Source organism: Corvus hawaiiensis, chromosome 2 (assembly GCF_020740725.1).
Source record: "Corvus hawaiiensis isolate bCorHaw1 chromosome 2, bCorHaw1.pri.cur, whole genome shotgun sequence".
Taxonomy (NCBI): domain Eukaryota; kingdom Metazoa; phylum Chordata; class Aves; order Passeriformes; family Corvidae; genus Corvus; species Corvus hawaiiensis.
The window spans coordinates 7,220,709-7,231,593 of NC_063214.1; the positions used below are offsets into that span (position 1 = coordinate 7,220,709).

Here is a 10,885-nt window from a genome sequence, read left to right on the forward strand (position 1 = left end):
CAATTGCAGATAATAAATATTTTAGTTTAGGTTACTGTAAAATTATGTTTGCAGTAACTTTCCAGAGAAATAGTTCAAATAACTTTAGAACATAGAAATCTAAACGATATTTTCTGCCAAAGTTTTCTTTGAAAAGTGTTTATCACTTTAAATCAAAATGAATTCATTTCTTAAAAATCATGTAGTGGGTGTAAAACCATTCCTCTAACATGTGATCAACCCACACATACTTTAGTTTGTCATTCTTCTCTTTCTTTTTGCAGGTGTTGTTAAAAAAATGCAAAAGGCTCCACTTGCCAAGATGCATGTGTACTTAGCTATTTACAGCTTTAAATGAGAAAATAAGCCTTCGTAGAATTCTGAAAATGTTGAAATTGTTTGGGGAGTGGGGTTTGCTTCATTTTTACAAATATGTCTGTGTCAGAATGTTCTGGAGGTTTATGCCAGGAAACTGCGCTGCATAATACGGAGTTCCGTGGAGGGAAAGAGGAACAACTCTGCCTTTGGCAACTGCTACATCCACCTGATGGTTGAAATAGACGTGCTGATTTTCAGGTATGATTGCTCCTGTGAAGCAAAATGGTTGATTAAGCAGTGGATTTTGAGATTTATTTGTGCCTTTTTTTATGTGTATCTCCAAGAGTTGCGTATGAAAGGTGACCTTCCCTCTGAAATATTTCTGCACTATACTTCAGGGAATGTTATTTGGATTTATATGGGATCAAGACCATTATTCATAGAGAAAATGAGAATTTTTTTCTATAAATCAAGTGTTTGGGCTATTGTTCTTTCTTTTTAGAATGTTGTGTATGTATGCCAATAAAAATGAGATTCAGAAAACAAGGATGTATTAAAGAATCTGACTGTCTTTATTCCCATTACTTTCTTTCAGTATGCAAATATCTTAATAGGGAGCAATTGAGAAAGTGAAAAAATGCATAGTTACAATTACTTTTTCCATCATCATCAGTTACTGGCCTTCTTTGTCCCACTCTGTGCCCAGATATATTTGCATTACTTTATTTTGCATTTTTGAAAAGATCAGTCCTCTGGTCTATGAGAGAGGCCTTGCTCTTGAGATATGCATGATCTGACATAATCTAAAGAGGTATACCCTCAGCTGTGCTGATATGAGGTAAATAAATTAATATGGGAACCAGTGATTTAATCTCTTCAGTGAAATCCATTTCGATATAATCTTCTATCTTTGGTTGTTGCAGCTTTTCTATACTGTAACAACATTTTAAAATTCTGAACCTAATTCCTCTGAAATCCACCATGTATCTTTTAAGAGCTTTTAAATAATGTCATATGAATTTAGTGAGGTCACCTTCCCTGTACCAACAGAACTTTAATAACACTCTGATTTCACTAATAATAAATACAACATTTACATAAAATCTTATAAATTATTCTCCTTTTCATTTACAAAAAATCTAGATAATCTTAAAAAATAATGTTGGTAATTTAGCAATTAAAGACATATCTAGACATAAATATATACACAGATATATACTCCTTTTGTCAATATTTTTTTTCCTTCTACTAGCACAATTTTATTTAATTTCTCCCATGATTTCTCCATTCCTGAGTCTCTGTATAGAACTGTAGGAAGATAACAGAGGTTGTACATTGTGGCATTGCAAGAATTCAGCTCAACCTGCTGTTTGTGCACCTGAGACAGCCTGATGTTTACAAAACAGAGGAGCCTCTTGCCATTGGAGAGCTGGAGATGGAAGAGGCAGCACAATTTCTGCTACGCTCATAACAATTAACTTTTCACCCTTCTGAGATCATAGACATGCCATACTTCTGAGATCAGCAGTGCCGTATTACTTCTAACCAACAGCAGTCTTCAGGGGTTCTTGAAATTTTGACAACAAAACCTGACGGTCATTCTGTACACTATGATCCACTAGTAAAATGATAAATCCTACGTAATTTAGTAATCAGAATGAATTTTGTATCTATTAGATCTGTATTGTAACATCACTATTTACATCAACATTATATCTATTTAGGTCTCTCTCAAGCTTTTAAATCCTAACCACTAAAGTTGTCCAAACCATTATAACCTGATTCCTCTCCAGTTGGACTTATTTGAGACCCTGAGTCAGTGCCACAAATGACCACTGCCAGATGGGGAGGCTTCCTCTTATGTGGCTGCAGGAGCAGCTCCTCCTCCCTCCTTCACATGGTGTCATTCTGCTCCTTGTTAGGCTCTACCCAAGATCATCGTTCAAAAGACTGATTGCACTAATCCAGCAGAAAACCATCTGAAATAGTCTCATGGAGAGGCCTGATATATGTTACAGCTAAAGCAAGGTAAACAGAGACAGCATGCAGTAGGGAGCAGTGACAAGGTGTTAGATTGGCTCAAGCTGTCTTGTGTAATTTTGTTTTTGGAAGTGAAGTGACACAGCTTTTGTAGCTTGGATATGAAAAGTAGTGTTAGCTCTGTTTGGTCTTTTTTTGTTGTTTGTTTGAGTTTTGGTGGATTTTTTTTTTTTAACTGCATGGTAGTTCTAGTACTTATCATCTGTGCTGGTTTTGCTGGGATAGAGTTCATTTTCTTCACAGTAGCTAGTATGGGGCTGTGCTTTGGATTTGTAATGGCAACAGCATGGATAATTTGGGGATATTTTTGTTGCCGGGGGGCACTTACACAGACCCAAGGCCTTTTCTGCCTCTCACACACCACTGAGTGGGCTGGGGGACACAAGGAATTGGGAGGGGACACATTCAGGATAGGTGACCCCAACTGACCCAAGGGATATCCCAGACTGCACGGCATTGTGCTAAGGGTATATAGCTGGGGGAACAAGAGGAAAGCAGGGGAGAGGCTCAGAATGATGGCATTTGTCTTCCCAGTGATGGGGATGGCTGAACACCTACCTGCCCATGGGAAGTGGTAAATTAATTCCTTGTTTTCCTTTGCTTGCATGCATGGATTTTGCTCTCCCTATGTAGCTGTCTTTATCACAACACACAAGTTTTCTCATTTTAACTCTTCTGATTCTCTCCCCCATCCCATGGAGCAGCTGGGTGGGGCTTTCTTGCTGGCTGGGCCTAAACCATGACATCACATATTGAGAAAGCTTACTTTAGGATTGAAATGATACTGGGACCTTGGAATTTATTTGGAAAGAGCTACTAAAATGTTAATGAGTTTTTTTAATATGATTTTACAGCTCCTGTTAATACCTAAGTTGGTCAAAGCTTTGAGAGAGATATGTCCAGTTGTGTCTCCAGTCCCCTGCAAACTAATTACCAGTGATCAAAGGCTTGCTAAATACTTTAAAAAAATTTATTAGAAAATTAAGTTGACTTTTTAACCTTTTTCAACAGAGAACATTTATCTATTAGGGAAGAGAAAACTGGAGTAATGATGGATTATATACAGTTTTCCTCTGCCCAACGTATGCTTGCTTTGAGAAAGTCAATGATTTTCAAGCTCCAGCAAAGTGTTCCCAATTCCCTTTAATTCCTAAGAAGCTCTTCTTGTCCTACTCAATGCCCTGTGGGTACAAGCATCTTGATGTGAGCCTGCTCAACCATTTGGTTTTTGAAATATTCTCCCTCTGAGCATCTCTGTCCAGGTTGTCTTGCTGTTTATTTAGAAGAATATAATCATACAGAGGGAGCATGTGTAGCTGTGCACAAAACTGAACTCCCAAATACAGTATCCATCACATGATCATTAAAATAGTTTGAGCTGTAGATGTAATTGCCATTTGTTACTGACAGTCATCACTGTGCACTGAAAAGTTGTATGTATAAAAATTAATTTCAATGTCTAAAACCTAAATTATATGTCTAATTTTGTATTTCTGTTCAACTGAAAACATGAAAAAATTATTTTGGAGGGGAAAAAAGGACTTTCAAGTCAAATCTTGCATAGGTAGAAATTTCCTTCTTTTCTTTCTTCTTTCCTTCTATTTTTTTTTTTTCCTAAATAACTGTATTATATTTTAAATAGCTTTGAAACTTACTTTGGGTGATTCTTTATGACCTTCTTTTAATGAAACCCATAAAAAATTTCACTGGAAAAATAATGTCATGCTTTAGTAATGAATACGGAAATCACTTTCATTAAAAGGAACATATACATTTAGACTTAGACTACTTATTGACCTATTTAACTTGGAATATCAGCCTATGCACCTTCATAAAGAAGTCCAGACACATACAGGGACATAACAGCAAGCACTTGTTTACTTCAGAATCAAAAGTTGGTCTGCAACATGTCTAATTCAAAATTATAGCAAAACAATAATTTAAAAAACCTACAGCAAAATGAAATATTAAATACCCAAAAACCCCCTCAAACCCACAATAAAACCAACAAAAAGAAACAGTTTTTCTTCATTCTCATTTTATCTGTGATGACAGATGTTACTCGGTCTTTTAGAAGTGAGGATCTCTTCAACAATTATTGCTAAGAAGTTAGAGTTTAGTTATCCTAAATTATCTGAGATTATTGACTTTAATTAAGTTAGTTTCCGGAAAGAGGGCATGATTTCTCTGCTTCCTGCTGGTCTGCTGAGCCCTTATAATTTATTTTTATTTTAATGTTAATATTCCTTTTTCTAGCCATACTATTGATGCTAGGAAGGATTTTGAGAAAATAGGGTAATGTTATTCACACAGAGCCTTTGAACTATTTTTTGTAGGGAACAGACTATTGATTGTGTCAGCATCTCTCACACTTTGTGCAAAGACTCAGCATGGAAGAACAACTCGTTCTACAATGAAACATAAGACATGATTGCCTGGAATTGATCTGATTAGTCCCAAAAGCACTACAATATTTTCCTCAACTGATTTGACATAGAATTCACCCAAATTGATTTTTAAATATATAAATATACATTGCTGCCATTTTATTTAATCCTGTTCTAGACATAAGACTCTTCTAACATATTGAGCTTTGCAACCAAATACCTACATGAAAGGTTAATTGGAAGAAAAACAAAATGCCTGTGCTCTGTTTCAAAACCCAATCTTACTGAAGCTTACAGAGCATGTGTTTTAAATGGCATATTAGCACCAAAAGGCTGTCTGTATGGAATTACCTTTAACTAGCATGTCAAATCTGCCCACGGTTTCTTGCTATGAATTAAATTGGAAGTCTATTTAAAAGTATTTAAGCTTTAAAATATGGACTTTTGGATACTATTTTTTATTTGATGTGCTGTAAGGAATTGTTTAATCAAATTAATGGGAATAAATGGTGTAATATAATAGCTACTTGTGATGCTTTTCTTATAAGTCTTATTATCTATGAAAGTTACAGATCAAATTCTTCTTCCAGATAAATTGTTGTGAGATCAGCGCCACACAGTTTTACAAGCGCCACTCAGAGTTACAAGCAATGTCTTTCAGCAATTGCACATCATATTTCTTTGAATATTTTTCTAAATCTGACAGACAAATTCAACCATAATACTAGCTGAATGCTCTCTAGTTTACATCACAATGAAGTGAACCATTGCAGCCCATTTTTGAGGACTGTCCTTGGGAACTCTTTCATAATATACTGGCTACAATGGCTGCGTTTGTTGACATTTCTATTCAATCCTACAGCCTAGATGTGCCTTACTTCACTGTGATCCTGGAGGAAATCTATTGAAGGCAATGGAGGTACATGAGTTTAAATGGCTGAACAAGGAGAAATGCGTCACGTGAGTTAGCGTAGACAAGGATGAATCCACTGTCCTCATTTAACTTGCAGCTTAAGCTTGTGGCATTCCCTGAAGTTTCTGGAGGTAGGAGAATGGTGCACTACTTCACTATCATCCTGCCAAGTACATCTGTGTGGCTTTTATTAGGTCTGCAATTTAGGTTCAGTATAAAGTAAAAGAGAAGAAATTCTGGTTTATCAGTTTTATGACAGTGTCACTCTTTCACTGCCAAAGTGGAAAAGTGATTTCCTGTCAGCTCAGCTGCTGAACGAGTAGATATCCACTGGGGTTTAAGGGGCAATACTTTTGGGACATCAGACCTTTCCTCGTCTTAAGGGATAAATCTAAAATCTTGGCAAGATTCTTATTTTCAATTTGTATGGCAGAGTTTAGGTGCAGTCTCAGACCATTAATATGGCAGATGATGATTTGGGAATGAACAGTGCCCAGAGTTTGACCCGTTGTGCCAGGGTTCACATTGTGGGCTGCTGTGCCAAGCCTGGGAACAGTGCAGTGTTCACCCTCCCCTGGCAGCACCCAGTGAAGGGAGGGGATCTGGGCTGAGCTGGGCAGGGCCAGGGGTGCTGATGGCTCGAGCTCAGCCACAAAAGCAGTCCCTGCTCTGGGACAGCATCAGGGGAGGGAACAGCCAGACACATTTCCAGGGTGGGGGGCAAGGTTACAGTGATAAGACGGATCCAAGGGCAAGCCAGTCTGTGGGTCAGGGGCAGAATCTGATGGATGGGGAAATGCTGGAGGGATGGATGGATGGATGGATGTGGAAATGCTGGGGTGTGGTAAGTCTGCAACACAGATGGAGTGTATTACCTACAGCTGAAGCCAATCTTGAGAGCCTCAGTTTAAAAGCAGACCCCAGGGAAAGGGTGTGGGCTTTGTTAATGTTCAGCTGTTTTGCTTTGTGCTCTTTCTCAATTAGTCCTGAGCTGAGGCGGTCAAAACCCTCAGAAAGGGGAGGATACAGTAAAAGCCTTTAGGCTCTGCATTTGTGTTATATCTGTGTATGATAAGATGGGAAAGGTCACGATTAGAGCAAATTGGTTGCTGTTTTAAGCTACTGTAGCTGGACTTTTAGAACCCCTTGTGGTTAAATGTTTATGAGGGTAACTTGGACTGCTGCTGAAGATTCTTTCTGGATGAAGACTGCTGTGGACTCTCCATTTGTGAGTAAGTCAAATAGGTGATAACAAAACTAAAAACTCCTATAAAGTACATATTCCTATTCACAGAAAAAATTTACATGCTTGTGTCTTGTTGTTGTTGTTGCTGTTTGTTTGGGTTTTTTAAAAAAAATTCCTAAAATCTTGGAATTCTGAGGTGTATAATCTCAGGATTATTGTTTTAACATCTGCCCCTTTTTAGAAGTAATACATCTTTTTTAGAAGAGGTCAGCTTGTGCATTTTGCTGGCTGTACTTCTCAAGGGGTAGTAATTTATTTTTTTCTCCTTTTTTCCCTTCCTACTTACCCATGCACTCTGTGATACTTAAAATGAGTTTGGTATTTCTACTGGTGGTTCCTTTAGAATTGACTGAGTTTTGTGTCTGAGGCTTTCACAATGACCCTAGGAGCTCTAACTGTGGTTTTTCTCCTTGAAAATAAGACTCATTTCACAGCATTAATCTATGAATATCTGTTTGAGGAGACCATACTTTCCTTGGTAATAGGTAAGGCATACAAAACCCCTTCTCCTCTGCAGCAGTTCACAGTTTTTGATGACTTCCAGCTGACCCCATCACCTCAGAATTGGAAGTTCTTCCAAATGTAAACTTAAAAATAGGGTTGTTAATTTATAGTACTGCAGCTCTGCCTAGCGATGGTGACTTGCCTAGATAAGTCTCCCATATTAGTTTAACCCTGTACACTGAAATATAGAACTTTTGTTCTATATTCTTGTTGCCTAACTTGGGTGGTTTGGAATCTTAAAAGTTTACCAAGCATCTACCTTAAATTTTCCCTCTTATATTTAATAAAACCAAAATTTGGACAAATGACCTCCAGCTGTTGACTTGACACTGCGGAAATGTTTTAGGGTTGGATCACAGCAGAGCTTTCAGGATATGTATTATGAAATCTAACACCAAATTTTATGTCCCTTTTTCAGTGTAGGTTCTTTTCTCCTCTTTAGCACCCTGCTCAGCCTCCTCTACCCCAATGCACCTATCATCCTACATGGCAAAAAAGCTCAGCTTGTTATTGGACACTTCCTTTTAAATTCTCAGTATACAGACTTTTTCATAATGTGACAAGCAGCCATTTGCACATGAAGATTATACCAGTAGTACTGTGCTGTCCTTCTTGCTGAAGACACTGACAAAGCAGGTTCTGGGAGCTCATACTAAACCCAACTGCTGTAGTTTTTAAAGCAGCAGTTTGGTATGTGAGCATCTATTCTTACTTGTAGCACCCTGGGAAAGTGCCTGTGGACCCACAGCTCCTCTATCCCTGTGAAAGAGAATAATAGGTATGTAAAGTCTCTCTAACCACTTGCACAGGTATTCATAACATAACACAGAACATTCTTATCTGTGAGCATAGCTTGCTTTCACTATCAAATGAAGACTTCAGTTTCTTAAAAAAAACCCAAAAAAAGATGGATGTAAATATATAAATCTCTGTGACTGTTACTTTTTGACAAATGATACAGGCAGCCAGGTAATTTATTCAGGTTTCTTTGTTAGTTATCCAGTGCTGAAGTCCAGATTTTAATCTGTAGTGAAGTACAAGGATGGGAGGTGCTTGAAGATCCCAATTGTACATTGATATCCAGGTAAAGTAAGAACTAGCAGGTGAAGGTGTCTCCCTGTCCTGCAGAGCAAGAACTACTGTCTTTTGCCAGAATGGTCAAAAAAATGTAGCAAGGAAAAGCCCCCTTGTTACCCATTGGTGTAGTGAGGTTGACTGTGGTCTTTCTAGTTTTTTCTGCCTGGGTGGTGATCAAGTGAGCTGTCATAGTGGAGCGAGTCTGAGTGAGAAGGTTTGGAGTAAAAGCCATGTCCTTGGTTAGCGATGTCTATGTTCTTTTCACTCCTGTTGAAGATTTGTGCTTTAATCCAGCAGAAAAGCTCACAGCCTCTCCTCACTGCTGATTTTCTGCCTGATCCTTTGGTTAAGTCATAATCCTATGTGTGGCATTGCAGTCATGAAAATTATGTCACAAGTCCAGCATAATGTTTTTTTCTGTAGGATGAAGTAGTAAAAGGAAAGGAGCTGAGAGAGGGAAAAATGCAGTTTATAGAAATATTTGAGAAATAGAATGGTATTTCTTCCTTTCTTTGAATTTAGTAGCTCTTCAGTATGCAGCATACAGACCCGAGGACTTCTACAGCAAAAGAGGCTTTGGTCTGTGTTTTCCTCTTTCCTATGTTCTCATATTAATCACATTTCCTTTTGCTTGGGGAGGGAACATAATTGTGAGTATTTTTTTTTGTGAGTATGTATATTTGTAACAACTTTATAATTAGAACAGTCACTCCAGAGGGGAAAAAACCAACCCAAATATTTTTGCTGGAGGACTGAACTGGGACTTGAGAATCAGTGGATAATGTTTTCAACCTTGGCTTTTAACATATTAGGTTATATTGGAGTGGGTGCTGTCTTTCCACATGCACTCACAACACATCTAATCTCTTTTGTCAAAAGCAGAAGTGCTACTATAACATAATAAAATATCACTGCATAGCATTTATGACACTGCAAATAACGGGCAGGGCTGAACACATCTGCGTGCTCAGGCCTGCATATTTCATGAAAATAGTGATACTGTTCCAACTTTAAAATGTTCTTTTTATTTACTGCTTTCTTTATAGACACTTGTAAGATGTTTATCGCCCAGTTATCTTTAATATTTAAGTGCTACATATTTTGATAAATGTCAACACAGCTGCAGAGAATGACAGGGATTAATTTATATAATTCTGCAGCTTTTTAGCACAAATATTGTAGCTGTTTAAATAATTACATGGAAGTTTTTTAAAGTTGCATTAACTTGAAATCAAAGCAGAGTCTGGCCTACACTGGTTCTGCACTAAGTTGTCCTTTACAAAGTAAAATTACATCAGATGACAGCAGTAGAATGACCATTAGAAGGTTTTGTAATTTTTCTGCCTTCAGTTAAGGAAAGTGAACCAACTTGAATTCATTGTTTAAATTTCCAAGGAATGATTCTTATTGTCTGATGTCTTATCTTATTATTGTTATAAAGAAAATATGTAATTTGTGCTATTCTATATAAAACTGAAATGTAATTAGACCCTACAGAGACCGAGTTTCTAAATCCCTGCACCAGCCTGGCTGAGAGAAAAATTTCACAACACTAAAAGTATTTCTTTCACAGTAAGTGAGGATTCCACCTAGGTGGGGTTGGATCTTATCACCGGGACATTTGCACCATGACGACTTGATCACCACACTCTGATATCTACATCTCATCTGATAAGGAATCGGACATTCCAGGAACTAAAAGTAACTGTTCTGGGAATGGCCCACTCACCACCCAGGATGGACAATTCATCAGACCCAGGAAAGGCTTTGTGCGGCCCAACTCCGGGACAAGAAAACTTCATGAATACGAGAAGAATAGCATTAACTCGGACTCTGCCCAAAAACTGTATAAGAAGGAACCAGCCGAAGCAGCACTCGTGAACTTGGGAGGTCTGGTGCGATAGAGATCAGATCTATGCGTGTTCACCCAGCTCCGACCCCGGGCTCGGGGCTGTTTTTCTCGATCGTGGCGTTTGAAAGCGATATTTTGGTCGCATAATAAATGTCATGTCTTTATAAATTTTGATTGGGCAACCCTGTTTATGTTATGATGATCTTTTAGCTGCAGTATGGAACTGAGACAATGAAATTTTTCAATAGAAAGCATGTTTTCTCCTTTGGCAACTGGAGTTATCACTAGATGTAATAAATAAAGTGATTTCTAAATGGAGTGTATCTATATACTGTGTTTTGATGTACTGTGGACTTTATCTTATGATATTAATTTTTGATTTCAACTGCATATTATCATAATTTGAGACAGGGACATGTAGCTCTGTTGCAACCAAATGAAAATCCAAAGCCTTCTATTAAGCAAATTTTGTTTCTAACATTTAAATATTTCTCCTTCAAAATGCTGCCCTCAGCAGCATTTGGGGATTTATTCACTGGCAGAAGCAATTTATTTTTTATTTTTAATAA

The 10,885-nt window shown here is 37.7% G+C and overlaps 1 long non-coding RNA gene across 2 annotated transcripts; it reads left to right on the top strand.

Annotated features, from left to right (window-relative positions):
• The first annotated feature begins 219 nt into the window (after positions 1-219).
• Positions 220-10,634, top strand: LOC125322126. Of its 2 annotated transcripts, XR_007201854.1 has the most exons (3): positions 220-555; positions 2,220-2,325; positions 4,674-10,634. It is a non-coding gene; the product is annotated as an uncharacterized LOC125322126 (long non-coding RNA). The 2 variants fall into 2 exon arrangements; XR_007201853.1 differs by having other exon boundaries at positions 2,220-10,634.
• Positions 10,635-10,885: the final 251 nt, after the last annotated feature.